Raw genomic sequence first — 21,242 nt, forward strand, 5'->3', positions numbered from 1 at the left:
AAGCACAGAGTTGGAGAAAAGTTCGAGATCAACAAAACTGTATTTAGAGATATAGTGACACAACATATGAAAGAACAAACTAAGGACACAGTTATTAAAGTGATGAGAAAGAAGAAGAATACATTACGAGACTTAGTGGACAAAAAAAAGTATAATTCTATTAGGGATGGAAGAGAAGGATAATCGAAATAGGATCACAAGAATAAAAGAGAAGAAAAAAGGTAAACAAGATATTTGAAGTAGTTCAAGAGGATGGACAAGAAACAGGGAAAGAAATTGAAGAAATATATAGAATAGGGAAATACAATACAGATAAGACCAGACCATTTAAGATCAAATTCAGGTCACAAACAACAGCAGAGAATATCTTAGCAAAAACAGGGAAACTAGCAGACAGTGATCAATATAAACAGGTATGAATAAAAAGAGAAATGAATAAAGAGGAAAGAGAGGATGAGAAAACAAAAAGACTAGAAGCTAAGGAAAAAACGATAACAAAACAGTCACAGAGAAATTCTATTGGATATGAAAGTGAGGAAACGGTTCATAGCAGAGAGAAAAAAAAAAAAAAGGAAACAGAAAACATGATGGAAGTAGCAGAAAATTAAAAGTGTCTTTCAAAAACATGGATGGTTTAATAACAGGCTTGAATGAACTGAATGATTACCTGAAGGAAAAAGAACCAGACATAATGGGAATTGTAGACAAAATTGAAAGGTCCACTACCACCCAACAGTGTAGGACATGGTGCATATAATTACTGGATTAGAAACAGAGAGGTAAAACTAGGGGGTGGAGTTATGTTCCTGACTAAGAAGGATATAAATGTGAGGAATGTCACATATGGAGAGAATAGAGATGATTACGATGGAAGTGGAGGACAGGGATGGGAAGAGCAGAAAGTTTGTAGTAAATTATGTGCCTCCTAAAATGGCTTTGTGGGAAGAGAGAGAACACAAAAATATGTTAAAAGACACAAGGATAACACTAAGATAATGGAAGATGGAGGAAGAATAGTTATAATGGGTGACTTTCATTGTAAAGAAATCTGTTAGGAAGAGATGACAGTGAAGGGTGGAGACGACCTATGGGGAAATGTACTACTTGATATGATTATAGAACATACAATGACGCAATGGATACATGAGAATACTAGGTATAGAAATGAGGAAGAACCATCAAGACTGGACCTAATAATCACATCAGAACCTGAAATAGTGGACATGATTGAATATAAGACACCAATAAGTAAAAGTAACCACATATTGGTTGAACTGGAACTAAATGAGGAAAAATACATGGAAAAAAATGAACAATATAGAAAGGGAAGAATGATGTATGGAAAAACAAACTTTGATCAAATAAAAAAAATCTTTCAAAAAGCAGACTGGGAAAGGATACCCATGGAGGAAACAACAGTAGAAGAGAAATAGAATATTTTGACAAAAATTTATAAAGGAGTGGAAAAATATGTTCCAAGACAAAAACAAGAAAAAGGATATGTAAAGTGTTCATACAACAAAAGATGTAGGGAGTGAAAAGACAAAAGGAATAAAGCTTGGATAAAATGGAAAAAAGACAAAAGACCTGAAAAATGAAAAATATATACTAGTTATAGAAATCCAAATATACAAGTGTGCAGAGAAGAAAACGAAAATATGAAAAAGATGTCATAGAAAAATGTAAAGATAAACCAAAACTATTTTACAGATTTGTAAACGACAAACTGAAAAACAAACGAGAATTAGAGAAACTACGACAAGGAGTTGAATACACAGAGGAAATAGAAATGGCAGAAATTATGAACAAGCATTTTAAATCGGTGTTTACAAGGGAGAACATACAACCTAGAAATATCGAATGGGAGAAGTAACAAGGAATGAAATAATGAATCACTTGAATAATCTCGATGTCAGAAAATCGCATGGACCAGATGAAATGGCAAACTGGATTTTGAGAGAATGCAGAAATGAACTAACAGACAAAATACATAGTCTAATAAACAGTTCATTGAAAGAAGGAAAAGTTCCAGAAGATTGGAAAAGAGCAAATATAATACCAATATATAAAGGGGGAAACAAGGAAGACCCTACTAACTATAGACCAGGCTCTCTTACAAGTATGACAGCTAAGATTTGTGAAAGAATGATCAAAATTAGATGGGTAAGGCATTTGGAAAAAAACTACATACTAAATCCAAGGCAATTTGGATTTAGACAAGGACAATCATGCATCACAAAATTAATGTGTTTCTATTCAAGGCTAATAGATATAATACAAGAAAGAGATGGATGGGCTGATTGTGCATTTCTAGACCTGAAAAGAAACTTTTGATAAGGTACCACATAAGAAGTTGCTAAAGAAATTAGAAACTGCAGGAGGAATACAGGGCAAACTGCTGAAGTGGATGAAAGACTTCTTGCATGAAAGAAAAATGAGTGGTGATAAGAAACACTAATTGGGATGAAGTGATAAGTGGAGTTCCACAAGGAACAGGTCTAGTCCCAATAATGTTTGTTATATATATTAATGATATGGATAATGGAATTGAAAGTTACATGAGCTTCTTTGCGGATGATGCAAAATTGTTGAAAAAAGTGAACACTGAAGAAGATTGTGAGTCGCTACAGAGTGATCTCAATAAGGTATGGGAATGGAGTAGGAACTGGGAGATGGAATTCAATATTAAGAAGTGTAGTATAATGGAATTTGGTAGAAGAAAAAAAAAAGAATATTGGCATCATATAAATTGGGAGAAGAAATTAAAAAAGTAGAAAATGAGAAGGACCTGGAAGTCATTATTATGAATAATATGTCACCTGAGAAACATATAAAAAAAAAAATTGGAGAAACTTATAATTTAATAAGATCAATCAAAGTCGCATTTACATACCTGGATGAAGAGATGGTGAAGAAAATACTAGTCACTTTGATAAAACCAAGATTGGAGTATGCAGCGACGACGTGGTCACCAAGTACAAAATAATGTATAACAAAACTTGAAAGAATACAAAGAGCAATTATGAAATTGGCATCAACACTCTCAGAACTATCATATGAGATACTAGCAAAACATGAGCTACAGACATTAGAGCAAAAAAGAGAGAGAGGAGACTTGATAACTATTTATAGAATCATGAAAGGCATAGATAGAGAGGATCTAATAAAATGGGATAGTAGAGATCCAAGAGGACAAGGAAAGAAAATCAAGAAAGAGTTATAGAAGAGACCTGAAAAAGAACAGCTTTCCCCACAGGGTAATAGACATTTGGAACAAGTTAGATGAGAATGTGGCGTGTGCAAAAACGATACACGAATTTAAAAACAGTCTAGATAAAATGAGATATGAAGACGGGACACCACGAGCATAACTCCACTTCCCGTAAAATACAACTAGGTAAATACACACAGTGGTTACACTGATAAGACCTAAACTAGAATAGGCCGCAACATTGTGGGCACCCAGCACAAAGAAGAACATAAGAAAATTAGAAAGAACCCAAAGAGCAGTGACAAAAACGGCACCTACACTGTCAAAACTGACATATGAACAAAGATTGGAGAAATTACATCTGTCAACACTGGAACAGAGAAGAGAAAAAAGTGATTTATTGACCATTTACAGAATTATGAAAGAGATGGAAATCCTCGATAGAGATGACTTATCAAAGTGGGACAGAAGAGAAACAAGACACGAAAAGAAATTAAAGAAGGACACTTATTGAAGAGACCTGAAAAAGAATAGCTTCCCACATAGAGTGATTGATGTCTGGAACAAACTAAATGGAGAAACAGTGAATGTCAAAACTATACACAATTTTAAGAATAAACTGGATGCGGAGAGATACGAAAATGGGTCACTACGAGTATATCTCTCGTCCCATAAAATATAACTAGGTAAAAGGCAAATACACACACACATATGTAAATGATAAATTAAAAGACAAACACGAAATTGTAAAACTATGTGAAGGAGATAAAGAATATATAGATGACACAGAAATGGCAGTAGTTATGATCAGATATTTCAGGTCTGTTTTTACAATTGAGAGCTCACAAATTAGGTAAGATGGGCAACGAGAAAGACCCCTAAAATGAAAGAAGTAAAGGTAACACAGAAAGAAATAAGAGATCAAATAAAAAACCTAGATGTTAGGAAATCGCCTTGATAGAGAGGACTTATTAAAATGGGACAAAGGAAAAACAAGAGGACATGCAATGAAACTCATAACGGATAACTACAGAAGAGACCTGAAAAAGAACAGCTTCCCACACAGAGTGATAGATATATGGAACAAAGTGGATGAAGAAATAGTGTGTGCAAACTTGATCTTGCAAGATACAAAAAACAGGTCACCACAAGCATAGCTCTCCTTCCCATATAATACATCTAGGTAAATATATATATATATATATATATATATATATATATATATATATATATATATATATATATATATATATATATATATATATACATACAGGAGTCCCTCAAATAACACGGATTCGAATAACACAGATTCAATCATACGCGGATTTTATTTCAAAACCATCTCAAATGTAGAGAACCGTATTAAAATTCGCGCCGAGTTGGGCACGCATACGCATACACGCGGAAATATTGCAAACATTTGTAGTGACTGCTTTCTATTTTACCATATACAGTCAATCCTCATATAACGCGGTCATTATGTACACTGGGAACTGCTCAAACAAGGGTGTGGGGTGAGGGGATAGCCGTGGGTGGCTGCCTGCGGTTACGTGTCAACTTCCGGGTACTGATGCAGGAGGGAGGGAGGGGAGGAGAGGGGGAGTAGGGGATGGTAGGGGAGTAGCCAACAAGCCTTAGTTTGTCGCTTCCACCACATGCGCCGTGCTATCGTGAAATTTTACCGCCCTAACCTGTTGAAGTGTAATGTTTCTTTCATTTGGAACACAACTAATAAGTCTGATAATGACTGCGCTTGTCGTGTCTTAATTTCTCTTATGAGGTTCTTGTTGTTACTGGCGGTGGTGGTTTGGGAGATCAAAAACAGACATATACACGCTTACACACGTGTAGACATGTGTTAGACAACCAGTGTATGTTGTGAATGTGCATGCGTGTACACACAAATACGAACACAGACACACGCATGTACATGCTTACTTGTACATGTGAACACAGATATATACACGCACGCACGCACACACACACGCCACACACACATACATATACCATATACACACACACGCCACACACACATACATAAGCCACATATACATACGCCACATACACACACACGCGTGTATATGCCATATACACACACATATGTATATACGCCATATACACATGCATATACGCCACATACACACACGTATATATGCACAAACAACATACGCCACAAACGCCACATACATACACCACATACACACACACACACACACTTCAACGAATGGACGGCTTAGAAGACGCTCTGAAGAAAATTGAAGTTTTGTGGATCCCAACGCAAAGAGAAGTGCCTATTGTATTTACAGGGTGGGGGGAAATTGCTCGTGGGGTAGTAGGAAAGTAGGGAAAGAGGAGAAAGGGAGGGATTACTGAGGGAAATGGAAGGAAATGAGGAAAGAGTAGACTTGGCCCAGGCAGAAAGGCGAAAGGTAAACAAACGACCCCCCGATCAGCTGAGCGATGATGAAATGTCTAATAAAAATGTAAAGATTAGAAGTATAGATAAGAGCAATACAGTAGAAAGTGATGAGAATATTTTCCAGGGATTTAAAGAGGGTGGGGGGGACACAAACCCCCCCCGACTGACAAGACTAGAAGAGAAGGTCGATAAGATGATCGAGGACTTGGAGCGTAGGTACGGTCATGTTAACAACATTCTACAAAGAGTTGAAAAATTGGAAGAACTAGAGAAGGCGAACAAAAATTTAACTGATGAAATAGAAAACCTGAAAAGACAGTTGAAAGAAGTAAAGGTGGAGAATGAGGAATTGAAGAGGAATAGTAAAGAAAACAGAGAGGGATGGAAGTCGATAAAAGAAAACAGTAAAGTTGCATTTACTGATATAATTAAACAGCAAATGGGAGAACAAACTGAAGACTCAGTTATTAAAGTGATGAGACAGAAGGAGAATATAGTAAGAGACTTAGCTGACAAAAAGAAATGTAGAATTATATTAGGAATGGAAGAGAAACATAACCTAGATAGAACCTCAAGAACCAATGAGGAAAATGAAAAAGTAAGCAGTTTACTAAAATTAGTTCAGGAAGATGAACCAGAAATTATGAAGGAAATTGAGGAAAAATTCAGGCTCGGAAAGTATAGTACAGATAAGACCAGACCAATTAAGATTAAATTCAGGTCACAAACGACGGCAGAGAATATCTTATCCAAAACAGGGAAACTAGCAACAAGTGAACAATATAAAAAGTTATGGATAAAAAGGGAAATGAATAAAGAGGAAAGAGAAGAAGAAAAGCAGAAAAGACTTGAAGCTAAGGCAAAAAACGAGAGCAGAACGGAGTCAGAGAAAGAGAGATTCTATTGGAGAGTAGTGAATATGAAACTAAGGCAGTTCGACATACAAGAGAAAAACAAAAGGGAAACAGAGAACACAATGGAAGTGGCAGAAAACTAAGAGTGTCTTACACAAATATAGATGGATTAATAACAGGATTGAATGAGCTGAATGATTATTTGAAAGAAAAAGAACCGGACATAATGGGAATTGTAGAAACAAAATTAAAAGGCCCACTACCACCCAACAGTGTAGGACATGATGCATATAATTATTGGATTAAAAACAGAGAGAAAAAGCAAGGGGGTGGAGTTATGTTCCTGACTAAGAAGGATATAAACGTGAAGGGTGTCATATATGGAAAGAATACAGTAGAGATGATTATGATAGAAGTGGAAGACAGAGATAAGAAGAGCAGAAAATTTGTGATAAATTATGTGCCTCCGAAAACAGCCTCATGGGAGGAGAGTGAACATAAAAGTATGTTAGAGGACACAAAGATAACATTAAATAAAATAATGGAAGATGGAGGAAGAATAGTTATAATGGGCGACTTTAATTGCAAAGAAATCTGCTGGGAAGAAATGACAGTAAAGGGTGGAGACGGCTCATGGGGAAACGCTCTACTTGAGATGATTACTGACCATACAATGACACAATGGATACAGGAGAACACCAGGTATAGAAATGAAGAAGAACCATCGAGACTAGACTTAATAATTACATCCGAACCCAGAATAGTGGACAAGATTGAATATAAAACACCAATAAGTAAAAGTGACCACATATTGATTGAACTGGAACTTAATGAAGAAAAATATATGAAAAGAAATGAGCAATATAGAAAAGGAAGAATGATGTATGAAAAAACAAACTTTGATAAAATAAGAGAATTCTTTCAACAAGAAAACTGGGATGAAATATACAAAGAAGAAACAACAGTGGAAGAGAAATGGAATATTTTGACAAAAATTTACAAAAAAGGAGTGGAAAAGTATGTCCCAAGACAAAAACAAGAAAAAGAATATGTAAAATGCTGGTACAACAAAAGTTGTAGGGAGTTAAAAGACAAAAGAGACAAAGCCTGGACCAGATGGAAAAAAGACAGACCTGAAAAATGGAAAATATATACCGGTTATAGAAATGAATATGTACAAACGTGCAGAGAGGAAAAGAGAAAATATGAAAAAGATGTCATAGAAAAGTGTAAAGATCAACCAAAACTATTCTACAGATTTGTAAACAATAAACTGAAAAACAAACAAGACTTGGAAAAATTAAGACAAGAGGGAGTTGAATACACTGAGGAAATGGAAATGGCGGAAATTATGAACAAACATTTTAAATCAGTGTTTACAAGGGAGAACATACAACCTGAAGAGATTGAATGGAAAGAGAAAGTCCCCCCCTATGGAAGAAATAGAAGTAACAAAGAATGAAATATTGACACACTTGAGTAATCTTGATGTCAGAAAATCGCATGGACCAGATGATATAGCAAACTGGATTCTGAGAGAATGCAGGAGGAATGAACTGGCAGACAAAATACATAGCATACTAAACAGTTCCTTGAAAGAAGGAAAAGTTCCAGAAGATTGGAAAAAAGCAAATATAGTACCTATATATAAAGGAGGAAATAAAGAAGAACCTACAAACTATAGACCAGTCTCTCTAACAAGTACAATAGCAAAAATTTGTGAAAGAATTATCAAAAGTAGATGGGTAAAATATTTAGAAATAAACAAAGTGTTAAATCCAAGGCAATTTGGATTCAGACAAGGACGATCATGCATCACCAATTTAATATGTTTCTATTCAAGGCTAATAGATATAATACAAGAAAGAGATGGATGGGCGGACTGTGCATTTCTAGACCTAAAGAAAGCTTTTGACAAAGTACCACATAAGAAGTTGCTTAAGAAATTAGAAACTCAAGGAGGAATACAGGGAAAACTACTAAATTGGATGGAAGACTTTTTGCAAGAAAGAAAAATGAGAGTAGTGATAAGAAACCAGCACTCAAAATGGGATGAAGTAATAAGCGGTGTTCCGCAGGGAACAGTTCTGGCCCCAATAATTTTTGCTATATATATTAATGATATGGATGAAAGAATTGAAAGCTATATGAGCTTCTTTGCAGATGATGCAAAACTACTGAAAAGAGTGAAAACTGAAGAAGATTGTGAATCACTACAGAGAGATCTAAATATAGTACAGGAATAGAGTAAGAAGTGGGAGATGGAGTTCAATACAAAAAAGTGTAGTATAATGGAATTTGGAAAAAGCAAAAACAGAATAACAGGAGCATATAAATTGGGAGAAGGAATAAAAAAAGTAGAAAATGAGAAGGACCTGGGAGTCATTGTTATGAATATTATGTCACCTGAGAAACATATAAATAAGATTTTTGGAGAAACTTATAATTTAATAAGAACAATCAAAGTTGCATTTACATTCCTGGATGAAGAAATGGTGAAGAAAATCCTAATCACCCTGATAAGACCAAGATTGGAATATGCAGCAACGATATGGTCACTAAGTACAAAAAATGTATAAAAAAACTTGAAAGAATACAAAGAGCAATTACAAAACTGGCACCAACACTCTCAAAACTATCATATGAAGAGAGACTAGAAAAGCTTGAACTACAGACACTAGAGCAAAGAAGAGAGGAGATTTGATAGCTATTTACAGAATCATGAAAGGCATAGAAATTACTGATAGAGAGAATCTGATAAAATGGGATGACAGAAATACAAGAGGACACGGAAAGAAACTAAAAAAAAGACAGCTATAGAAGAGACTTGAAAAAGAACAGCTTTCCTCACAGAGTAATAAACAGTTGGAACAAGTTAGATGAGAAAGTGGTGTGTGCAAAAACAATACATGAATTTAAAAATAGGTTAGATAAAATGAGATATGAAGACGGGACCCCACGAGCATAGCTCCCCTTCCCGTAAAATACAGCTAGGTAAATACACACACACTTTTGTCGGATGGACGGCGAAGATTAGAGTTCTGAAGAAAAAGTGAAATTTTCATGGACCTCAACGCAAAGGAAGTACCTATTGTATTTACAGGGAAGGGGATAACTTGTGTAGGAAAGTGAGGAAAAAGGAGAAGGGGAGGGATTACTGAGGGAAATGGAGGGAAATGAGGAAGGGCAGGACTTGGCCTAAGAGGCCAGACGTCTTGTAAACAAACGAAGGACCGATGATTCTGGTGATGGGATTAACAAAATTGTAAAGATTAGAAATATAGATAAGAGCAGCACAATGGAAGGTGAGGATAATAATTTCCAGGGATTTAATGAGGGTGGGGGTTACCAACCTCCCCCGATTGACAAGACTAGAGGAGAAACTTGATAAGATGATCAAACATTGGGAAGATAGTTTCGGTAACATAACCAACATTGCGCAGAGAGTTGAAAAGTTGGAAGAACTAGAGAAGGCGAACAAAAATTTAACTGATGAAATAGAAGAATTAAAAAGACAGTTAAAAGAAGTAAAAGAGGAGAATGAAGAATTAAAGAGAAATAATAAAGACAATAAAGAGGCCATAGCAAAAGAAGCACAGGGTTGGAGAAAAATCCAGGAAAACAGTAAAGTTGCATTTACTGATATGATTAAACAGCAAATGAGAGAACAAACTGAAGACTCAGTTATCAAAGTGATGAGACAGAAGGAGAATATAGTAAGAGACTTAGCAGATAAAAAGAAATGTATAATTATATTGGGAATGGAAGAGAAACATAACCTAAATAGAACTTCAAGAATTAGTGAGGAAAAAGAAAAAGCAGTTTACTAGAATTAGTTCAGGAAGATGAACCTGAAATAATGAAACAAATCGAAGAGATGTTTAGGCTCAGAAAATATAGTACAGATAAGACCAGACCAATTAAGATTAAATTCAGGTCACAAACAACAGCAGAGAATATCTTAGCAAAAACAGGGAAGCTAGCAGCAAGTGAACAATATAAAAAGGTATGGATAAAAAGAGAAATGAATAAAGAGGAAAGAGAGGAAGAAAAAATGAAAAGGAAAGAAGCTAAAGAAAAAAACGAGACCAGAACAGAGTCAGGAAAAGAAGAACTCTACTGGATAGTGAATATGAAATTGAGGAAATGGACCATAACAGAGAAACAAAAAACAGAGAATACAATGGAAATAACAGAAAGTTAAGAGTGTCCTACACATATATAGATGGATTAATAACAGGACTGAATGAACTGAACGAGTATCTGAAGGAAAAAGGACCAGACATAATGGGAATTGTAGAGACAAAATTAAAAGGTCCACTACCACCCAACAGCATAGGACACAATGCATATAATTATTGGATTAGAAACAAGAGAGATAAAACAAGGGGGTGGAGTTATGTTCCTGACTAAGAAGGATATAAACGTGAAGAGTGTCACATATGGAAAGAATACAGTAGAGATGATTATGATAGAAGTAGAAGACAGATAAGAGCAGAAAGTTTGTAATAAACTACATGACCCCAAAAACAGCCTCGTGGGAAGAGAGTGAACATAAAAGTATGTTAGAAGACACAACGATAACATTAAATAAGATAATGGAAGATGGAGGAAGAATAGTTATGTTGGGCGACTTTAACTGCAAAGAAATCTGCTGGGAAGAGATGACCGTAAAGGATGGAGAAGACTCATGGGGAAATGTTCTACTTGAGATGATTATTGACCACACAATCACACAATGGATTCAAGAGAACACTAGGTATAGAAATGAAGAACCATCGAGCCTAGACCTCATAATCACATCAGAACCTGAAATAGTGGAAAAGATTGAATACCAGGCACCAATAAGTAAAAGTGACCATATATTGATAGAACTAGGACTAAATGAGAAAAAACACATGAAAAGAAATGAACAATATAGAAAAGGAAGATTGATGTATGAAAAAACAAATTTTGATAAAATAAGAGAATTCTTTCAAAATGAAAACTGGGAAAGAATACACAAAGAAGAAACAACAGTAGAAGAGAAATGGAATATTTTGGCAAAAATTTATTAAAAAAAGTATGTCCCAAGACAAAAACAAGAAAAAGAATATGTAAAGTGCTGGTACAACAAAAGTTGTAGTAGAGTGTTAAAAGACAAAAGAGAAAAAGCTTGGACCAAATTGAAGAAAAGCAAAAGACCTGAAAAATGGTATATACTTGTTATAGAAATGAACATGTACAAGCATGCAGAGAGCAAGAGAAAATATGAAAAAGATATCATAGAAAAATGTAAAGATCAACCAAAACTATTCTACAGATTTGTAAACAAACTGAAAAACAAACAAGACTTGGAGAAATTAAGACAAGGAGGAGTTGAATACACAGAGGAAATAGAAATGGTGGAAATTATGAACAAGCATTTTAAATCAGTGTTTACAAGGGAGAATATACAACCGGAAGAGATCAAATGGAAGGAGAAAGTCCCCCCTATGAAAGAAATAGAAGTAACTAAGAATGAAATAATGAAACACTTGAGTAATCTTGATGTTAGAAAATCGCATGGACCCGATGAAATAGCAAACTGGATTTTGAAAGAATGCAGAAATTAACTGGCAGATAAAATACATAGCATAATAAATAGTTCCTTGAAAGAAGGAAGAGTTCCAGAACATAGGAAAAAAGCAAATATAGTACCTATATATAAAGGAGGAAATAAAGAAGACCCTACCAACTATAGACCAGTCTCTCTAACAAGTACAATAGCAAAAATTTGTGAAAGAATTATCAAAAGTAAACGGGTAAAATATTTAGAAAAAAAAAAAAAAAAACAGCGTGCTAAATCCAAGGCAATTTGGATTCAGACAAGGACGATCATGCATCACTAATTTAATATGTTTCTATTCAAGGCTAGTAGATATAATACAAGAAAGAGATGGATGGGCTGATTGTGCATTTCTAGACCTAAAAAAAGCTTTTGACAAAGTACCACATAAGAAGTTGCTTAAGAAAATAGAAACTGAAGGAGGAATACAGGGCAAACTGCTTAAATGGATGGAAGACTTTTTGCAAGAAAGAAAAATGAGAGTAGTGATAAGAGACAAACACTCAAAATGGGATGAAGTAATAAGCGGTGTTCCACAAGGAACAGTTCTGGCCCCAATAATATTTGCTATATATATTAATGATATGGATGAAGAGATTGAAAGTTATATGAGCTTCTTTGCAGATGATGCAAAACTATTAAAAAAAGTGAACACGGAAGAAGATTGTGAGTCACTACAGAGTGATCTAAATAAAGTATGGGAATGGAGTAGGAAGTGGGAGATGGAGTTCAACACTAAAAAGTGTAGTATAATGGAATTTGGAAAAAGCAAAAACAGAATAACAAGATCATATAAATTGGGAGAAGGAATAAAAAAAAAATTGGAAAATGAGAAGGACCTGGGAGTCATTGTTATGAATAATATGTCACCTGAGAAACATATAAGATTTTTGGAAAAACTTATAATTTAATAAGAACAATCAAAGTGGCATTTACATACCTGGATGAAGAAATGGTGAAGAAAATTCTAATCACTCTAATAAGACCAAGATTGGAATATGCTGCAATGATGTGGTCACCAAGTACAAAATTTTTTTTTATAAAAAAACTTGAAAGAATACAGAGCAATTACAAAATTGGCACCAACACTCTCAAAACTATCATATGAAGAGAGACTAGCAAAACTTGAGCTACAGACACTAGAGCAAAGAAGAGAGAGAGGAGATTTGATAGCTATTTACAGAATCATGAAAGGCATAGAAATTATTGATAGAGAGAATCTGATAAAATGGGATGACAGAAATACAAGAGGGCACGGAAAGAAAATCAAGAAAGACAGCTATAGAAGAGATCTGAAAAAGAACAGCTTTCCTCACAGTTGGAACAAGTTAGATGAGAAAGTGGTGTGTGCAAAAGCAATACATGAATTTAAAAATAGTTTAGATAAAATGAGATATGAAGACGGGACACCATGAGCATAGCTCCCCTTCCCATAAAATACAACTAGGTAAATACACACACGTACGCATACACATCCATACGGTTCTCGGTATTTAATATGGAAAGTCAGCATACACGGATTTGATCATATGCGGTAATTTCAGGAACCTAACCCCCCACGTTATTTGAGGGACTCCTGTATATATGTATATATAGGGTGTCCCAAAATTCTGTGTGCACTTTAATTTCTTTTTTTATAACTTCTTAAGTATTTGTGATAGAAGGGATATAAGCATTAGAAAGCTTACTATATCTATTTTTTTTAAGAATTAAGAAAATTGGTGTATACATTGTGACGAATGTGGATAGGAGGTAAAGGGAACACGGGCTGAGGGAAATACTTTTATTCCTGACTTTTTTCGCCTGAGTGGCTTCTTCAGAGGAATGAAGAAGCCACTCAGGCGAAACTAGTCAGGAATAAAAGTATTTCCCTCAGCCCGTGTTCCCTTTACCTCCTATCCACAATTAAGAAAATATTTCAAAACTTAACCTTTACTTTTTTCAGAATCAATTTTGTTCCATGGCTTCAACAGAAGAAAAAGTAAACTGTGTCCTTTGGCTAGTTAAATTCTATTATTACTGTACAAAGAAGGTTTAGAAATGAATACAACAAAGAACCATCTCATAGGAACCCTATTGCAAAATGGATGAAAAAATTTAACAAGACAGGTTCAGTTAACCTCTTTCATATGATGATACCTACGTAAGCGTCATGAGGCACAAGTGGGTATACAAGGATGCTGGCATTGGTGTCCTGATTATATTTATTTTGTAGTTATAGCTGAGTGACCCCTGACTTCTGTCAACTGGTTTGATCACATTTTCTGTATTTATTATTACTCAGAGTGAAAGAGAGAGTAAATCAGCAGTGACTTTGTTACGCTCCATCCTCAGCGTGGGGGCTATGACCTCAGGAAGATGCAAGCTTAGGTTTTCACTAGTGTAAGAGAACAAGCCAGTGGTCCAAGTTTGTTTGTTTTATTAAGAGTGCTAGATTGTGTGTATGGTTTTGTGGGAGTTCAAAATTTAATCTATTTGCCCTGTATTGACCTGATGTTCGGAGCAGCCACCTAACGTCTGACTTCTGTCTATCTCCCAACCTTAAGGATACCTCAGTACTGCCAGGCACCTCCATCTAGGGCTGTACTTTCATCTTAGGATATACATGATTAGGTAAGTTCACCTCTGTACACAATATGCTAACCAATAATAATCTGTTGACCAATAATATTTTTGACTCCAACACACCCCCTTGGGATATCTGGGCGCCTAACCTAACACTGCTTCATTCATTGAGGGTCAGCAGGGTCAAACTCCACATTAATAATTCAATAAGGAAAGCTTTACCCCAACTATATTTAATTATGTTATGAATTCACTCCTGAGTATGGGCAGAGTAGGGACCCACACATGCAGTGTTAGTGCATCTGAAGCAGTGAGAAGCAATATTTTGTTAGTAACAATGAGGTGAAACTCATAATCTGCAGTAGAAAGTACTAAAACTATCAATCAATTCACTTATTTGAAGTATGGAAGAAGCTACTCCAATGTTTATCTAATGAGTACAAGAAAAAACTATTAGGAGTAATACATAACTAAGATACTCTGTTTAAAGCACTTAATGATACTCAGTTCATCCCATCATGGTAAGGATGTTAAGAATTACTTATACACTTTCATTTGAGAATGAAGACCCACAGATGGTCTATCATGGTTTCTCGCTTTATCACTCATCACAATATCACTCACATATCGTTTCCCATCCTCAAAATCATGTTCATGCTCCAGGTACACATGTCCCACATTTTTGTTCTCCACAGATGACATGCACTCTTCAAACTTGATCAGATCAGTGTGGCTTGAAACTTCTGTGCCTGTTCTAATATTGTTGAGTTTGTACACAACCTCACTGATTTTTCTCCCCGCACAGTACAGACCATCATAAAGAGGTTGCAGCTTCCTCTGTATGCTGGCTTTGGCAGGGCAGGGATGTAGACACTTTGACCCAATGCTATTTCCTTGTATTTTGACCTAGGGCAATACTATTCACCTTCTGCTGATTCCTTTTCTAAGAATAATTGACAGTGGTTAAAGGTCTTGTTTGCAATTTGGTAAGTTTGTGCGTTTAAGTTGTCAACATTGTACCATGGTCTTTGGTCACTAGAAAAGGTCAAGTATGGAATTGAGGGGTCCTTGTTAAACATCAAGAAGTGAGGCGAATCTTGCACCATCCAGTGATACCCTGAATTGTAAGTAAAGAATGCCAAAATGAGTATGAGTATACTGGGTTTTCCATAGTTAGGCTTCTTAGAATTTGCACTATTGTACCATTTACCGACTCAATAAGCCCATTACTTCAGACGTGAGCTAACTTCTTTTAAAACCTTGTTTACAAATTCACCACCAGCATCTGTTGCGATTTGTTTTGGGGCTCTGTGAATACTGATAAAGGGGGTGACAAAGGCCTGAGCTATTTCTTTGGCTTCCTTACTTCTCACTGGCACCATGACAAGAAACCTTGTTAGCACATAAATGATCGCAAGTATATATTTGTAACCACTGGAAGTGGTAGGATATGGTCCGACCATGTCTAAGTGAGCCCTTTCAAATTTCTCCAACACATCGAGGAATCACTGTAAAGGAGCTGGTGCATCTCGCGAAGGCTTACACTTTGCACATACATTCCAATGTTTCACAAATGTCTTAACGACATGATCCATCCTCATCCAAAACGCAAACTTCTGTAGGTGCCCCAAGGTTATTCTATGACCCCCATGGCTGGAAAGAGGAAGACAGAGTGCAAGGTGTAATGCAGTCTCAATAAAATAAGTACAACTACTCTGTACTGTTTCTGGTCATAGACATTAGTGACAGCATGGTTTAGTATGCCATCGGGCATTATAGCAAAATCTGATAAATGTAATTTTGATGTAGGTGTTTCCACCATCTCTCTGCATAGGTACTGCTTTATTTTACCCCATTGTGGGTGCTCATCCTGTTTGCTTCTAATTTCATTTGGGTCCCATTGGATAATTTCTTCCAGAGCTTGCACACTTCCCTCCTTTACTTTGTTACTAATGATACTACACAAGTGTCAATGGGATGGTCTGCCTTTCTTATTCTAGACAAGGCTTCAGCCATTACATTTTCTATGCCTAGTATATAATGAATTGCTAAATCAAAGTCAGCCACTGCCATTGCAACATGCGTGTACTCGATCCTGAGTATCCAAAAAGCCATTTTAACGGTCTGTGATCGCTTACCACAACTACCAAAAACAGCCACATGCGAATCTTTCACTACTGATCCTATAATACCTTCATCTCGTACATTTTCTCTAAAATTTGTTAATTTTTCATTTCCCTCCATGTTTGTTCAATTCCTATTCACTCCAATAAGCTTATGTCAACCACAGGGAAGTCTGGTATCAACTCGACTTCTCCAGGTTGGAAATGAACATACAAGTCTTTGAACCAAAATTTTCCTTTTGGATTTGTTGTAGTTCTACAAGTCCATTAACTAATACTTGGCTAGTCTTTACTTTCTAACAGGACACAAATTCTGCTTGGAGTTTTTGTGGCACGTATTTTCAAAAGCCTTGTTCCCTATTACTAGGCCAAACGTCTTGCAAGAGAATTTAGATAAACTCTGGGCTTCAATGAAAGAATGGTAATGTGTACTGGGGAACTGATGAGACCTCTACTTCCTTCTTTAACCATATGCCCATTGTCTCATTTTTTCTCTCCTTTTCACTTTTCCTTGTGTCTTTGTCTTACTGCTCCTGTCATTTGTTACTTTTTTGCACCAGTTTGTCATGACAACCTTTTTGTCTGTACTGCCTTCAGTATTGCACTGTCTGGAGTGTACGAGTTCCATCACAATCCTATCATCTCTTATAAAAATATCTAATGTTTTTTTATTCAATCTCCTTTGTGCAAAACCATGTCCAGAATTATTTCTACAGGAAGTTTTCTTTCTCCCACAACAAGAGACATGTTGAACTTCAACAAAAGGAAAGGTTGATGTGAGCAATACAGACCCAGTATAATGTAGTTTGGAACCGCTTATTGTTCATAAACCAAGGCTTCTTTTGTATCCAGAAATAGGAAGACCATCAAATGAATGTATCTCATCACATTCTTTTGATTTTTTTTTTCACACTATTTGTATTTCTCTTATATTAATTAGAGCTTCTTAATATTGGCTTACATGTTGTTTACTTTTCCTGTGAGTTAAATGCACTCCTATTTGCACCTTTATATACACAATGCTTCATTTTACCATTATATTTAAACCAATATTCACAAAGGCCAAGACACAAATCTGTGTAAAGCTAATAAATTTCATTAATGAACAAGAAGTGAAACGACAAAGTGTAGGAAGTATGAGAGGGGAAAGACAAAATGTTGGAAGTAATGCAGTCTTTCCCAATACAGTAAATCTGTACTTTTAGCATTAGTGCTTGTCATTAGTACATCACCCAATACATCCATATTCTCAACCTTGGAACCGCAATATCTTTACCATGGAGGTACTGCTTAATTATTCTCACCTTAACTGGTAGTTTAATTTATCAATTTTCATTTCATTATTCTATTTATTCATTCATTTTATCTATGTTTTTATATATATTTCTAATTTATGAGTTTATCTAATTTGTATATATACTTTTAATATCGAAGCAAATGTGCAGTAGTCTGTAGGATAGCATGTTTTTGAAAACAGTGACAATGTATCAGCCATGTACATTCGTATGACCAAATATTTACTATACTCATTTCTTTAGTTTTACTTCTGACTCTTGGTCAGGCTAGGAGTGTGCCTTACATTAAAGAACTTTGACTGTAGTGGCTGTTGCAGTATAAAATCAGCCACTGATGTTTACCATTAGGCCATAATCTAATTTGTGTTACTAGACAAGTTCAAGATTTTGTATTACACACATCTGTTTTCATATCAACCTTTCTCAAAAAGAAATGCGCTTATCCAGCTTGAGGGAAATGTCTAGCTCAATAGGTGTTGAAATCTCAAAACTGGAATGTAACCAAGGGGCCTCAATTACAGGGGAAACTTATTCGTCCTCCATATTTATTCATGGGGTTTAATTTACCGAGGGTTTAGTTCAACTTCGTTTAATCTTCAACATGCAAGAATTCTCCTCACCAAAGGATGTTCTACAATTTCATGATGTATTTTCTTTTCACAAGTGGGATATTCATTTGCTGAGGAGTTAGCTCAAACTCACAGGATTTAAATTTGCCACAGCATAACTTACAAGGAATTTTTGTTTATTGAGGGATGATTTAATTTTAAATATCTTACTCACATGCAGGGCTTTATCTACTGAGGGAATGTTTCTTCCTCATTAATTTGTTTGCTATTACCTTTTTTATTCTCTAGATCTCGTATACCAAAGGAATATGTCATCCTTGAAACATGTACAGGTACTCCTCGTTTAATGACGACAATTGGGACCAGCGCGCCGTCGTTAACCGAATTGGTCGTTATGTACAATGTCCAGCAATACATGTATCTTTATTTTCGTGTATTTTCCCTCTTTTATACAGTACATTAAAGCTTTATTTACTGTTTATTTACGGTGGTTAGGTTCCTAAAATTACCGTATATGACCAAATCCGCGTATGCTGACATTCCATATTGAATACCGGCGTATTTTTTTTAGTTTCGACCATGGGCGCAATATAGCAATAGAAAATTAATTATTAATTTTGTAAATTAAAATGTATCAACATGATATGTAATTTTGTGGGCGGAAATGAAAGTAAAAAATACCTTGCTACAAGAAAATATGCTAATGAATGAAGTCGGTAGCATAGGCTCGGGACGCCATCTTGTCGTCTGCCAACGTCTCTCACGACGACGACAACGAGGACGAACCGGATGACATTTAATTTGCAGGTAATGATTTATTAAACACAGGTTAGGTTAATTTAGTTTAGGTTAGACGAATTAATTTATCATCCTTTCATTTCTTCGACATCGGCATACATCATAACAAACATGGTGTACCATTCGTCCGACATGACTTCGTTACTTACGAAATCTGTTTTAGCATTTTTTTTTTCATTTCCGCTCACAAAATTGCATATTACGTTGATACATTATAATTTACAAAATTAATAATTAATTTTCTATTGTTATATTGCGCCCATGGTCGAAACTCAAAATTTACCACTACCGGTATACACTGTACGGTAGTTTTTGCAGCTTGCAGAACACTTTACCTCACAGCTAATATCCACCGTACAAGTTCATTTATAACATCATACAAATTTCCCTCAGCCAACTTAATTATCGTACACGACGTCGTAACTTCGGGAGATTTATGTTAAACGACGTCATAAAGCCCGTCGTTACTCCGAGTTGTCGTTAACTGAGTAGGTCGTTAAACGAGGAGTACCTGTACTACTGTGCAGACCTTATATGCCAAGGATTTTATAATTTTCACCTTTTTAAATTATTTCCTACTTTCTTCACCAAGGGAAAAATATAACCTTACACAGATGATCATGCAAACCTCTTTCACCGAGGATTTGTTATTATTTTTTTATTCTCTAGATCTCATATACCAAGGGATGTGTCATCCTTGAAACACGTATGACTGCACAGACCTAGTGTGATAGGGATTTTGTAATTTTTACCTTTTTAAATGATTTCCTGCTTTCTTGATCAAAGGAAAAGGTATAACCTTGAATCGTGCACTCTTTTTTTTCTTTCTTTCTCTTTTTTTTCCTAGTGGGACTTTCTATTTATACTTAGCCCTTTTCTCCCAGGTAAAGGTATAACCTTGAAGCATAATCAATTATGTAAGCCCTTTTTTTTCCTAGGTAAAGGTAAAACCTTAGAACATAGTCAATTATGTAAGCCCTTTTTTCCTAGGTACACATAGAACCTTGAAACATTTCTTTTTTTTAATGGAAAAGTTTTATTTAGGTAATTTCCTTCCTCATCGTAACACAAAATTTAAGATTTTCTGTCTCATTTTTCAATTAAATATTGTGACATTTTCATTTTCAAATCAAGGTAATTTTCTTCCAATATTTTCACGACTCTTTCTTTGTCACTTTTTCTTATTCTCTACCACTTATTTCTTATCTACACATGCTACCAATAGAAACAATATCATTCTCTCCCATGTATAGTTATGTATTTGGGTGATTTGTGCTTGTATAATAGGCAAGTATCCCACCACTAGGCCACCACTGTTGCACTCCATCCTCAGCATGAGGGTTATGACCTCAGGAGGGTGCAAGCTTAGGTTTCCATCAGTGTAAGAGGACAAATCAGCAGTCCAAGTTTCTTTGTTTTATTAAGTGTGCTAGAGTGTGTGTATTGTTTTGTGGGAATTCAGAATTTGGTCTACTTGCCCTGTATTGATCTGATGTTCAGTGCAGCCACCTAACGTCTGACTTCCTTCTATCTCCCAACCTTAGGATGTACATGATTGGCTAAGTTCACCTCTGTACACAACATGTTAACCAATCATAACACTGGCCTGCTTTTAAATTTTTTTTTTCAAAGGTCGAAGGTTTTTCAAGTGATTTATAGGTTTTTTGGTGCGCTGAATCCAAAAATGCCATCCGTTTCCTTGGATCAGGTCTAGTTTTTGAGATATGAGAAGTGCGACTTTTGGGCCTTGTATAGTACTAAGTATAAGGAAAACGAGGCTGCAGGTATAGCCTATTCTTATTTTTTTTTGCATAAAAATTA

The 21,242-nt window shown here is 35.5% G+C and overlaps 2 protein-coding genes across 3 annotated transcripts in view; one reads left to right on the plus strand and one right to left on the minus strand.

Annotated features, from left to right (window-relative positions):
• prel (preli-like) overlaps positions 1 to 21,242 on the plus strand; it is a 358,444-nt gene that overhangs the window by 93,986 nt on the left and 243,216 nt on the right. The gene's annotated exons all lie outside the window — the stretch shown is intronic.
• Positions 1 to 21,242, minus strand: part of LOC143018165 (uncharacterized) — a gene marked incomplete at its 3' end in the record, with an annotated part of 324,170 nt that overhangs the window by 62,173 nt on the left and 240,755 nt on the right.

The sequence above is a fragment of the Oratosquilla oratoria genome, chromosome 34, assembly GCF_046742065.1.
Source record: "Oratosquilla oratoria isolate Oo_2021 chromosome 34, ASM4674206v1, whole genome shotgun sequence".
NCBI lineage: Eukaryota > Metazoa > Arthropoda > Malacostraca > Stomatopoda > Squillidae > Oratosquilla > Oratosquilla oratoria.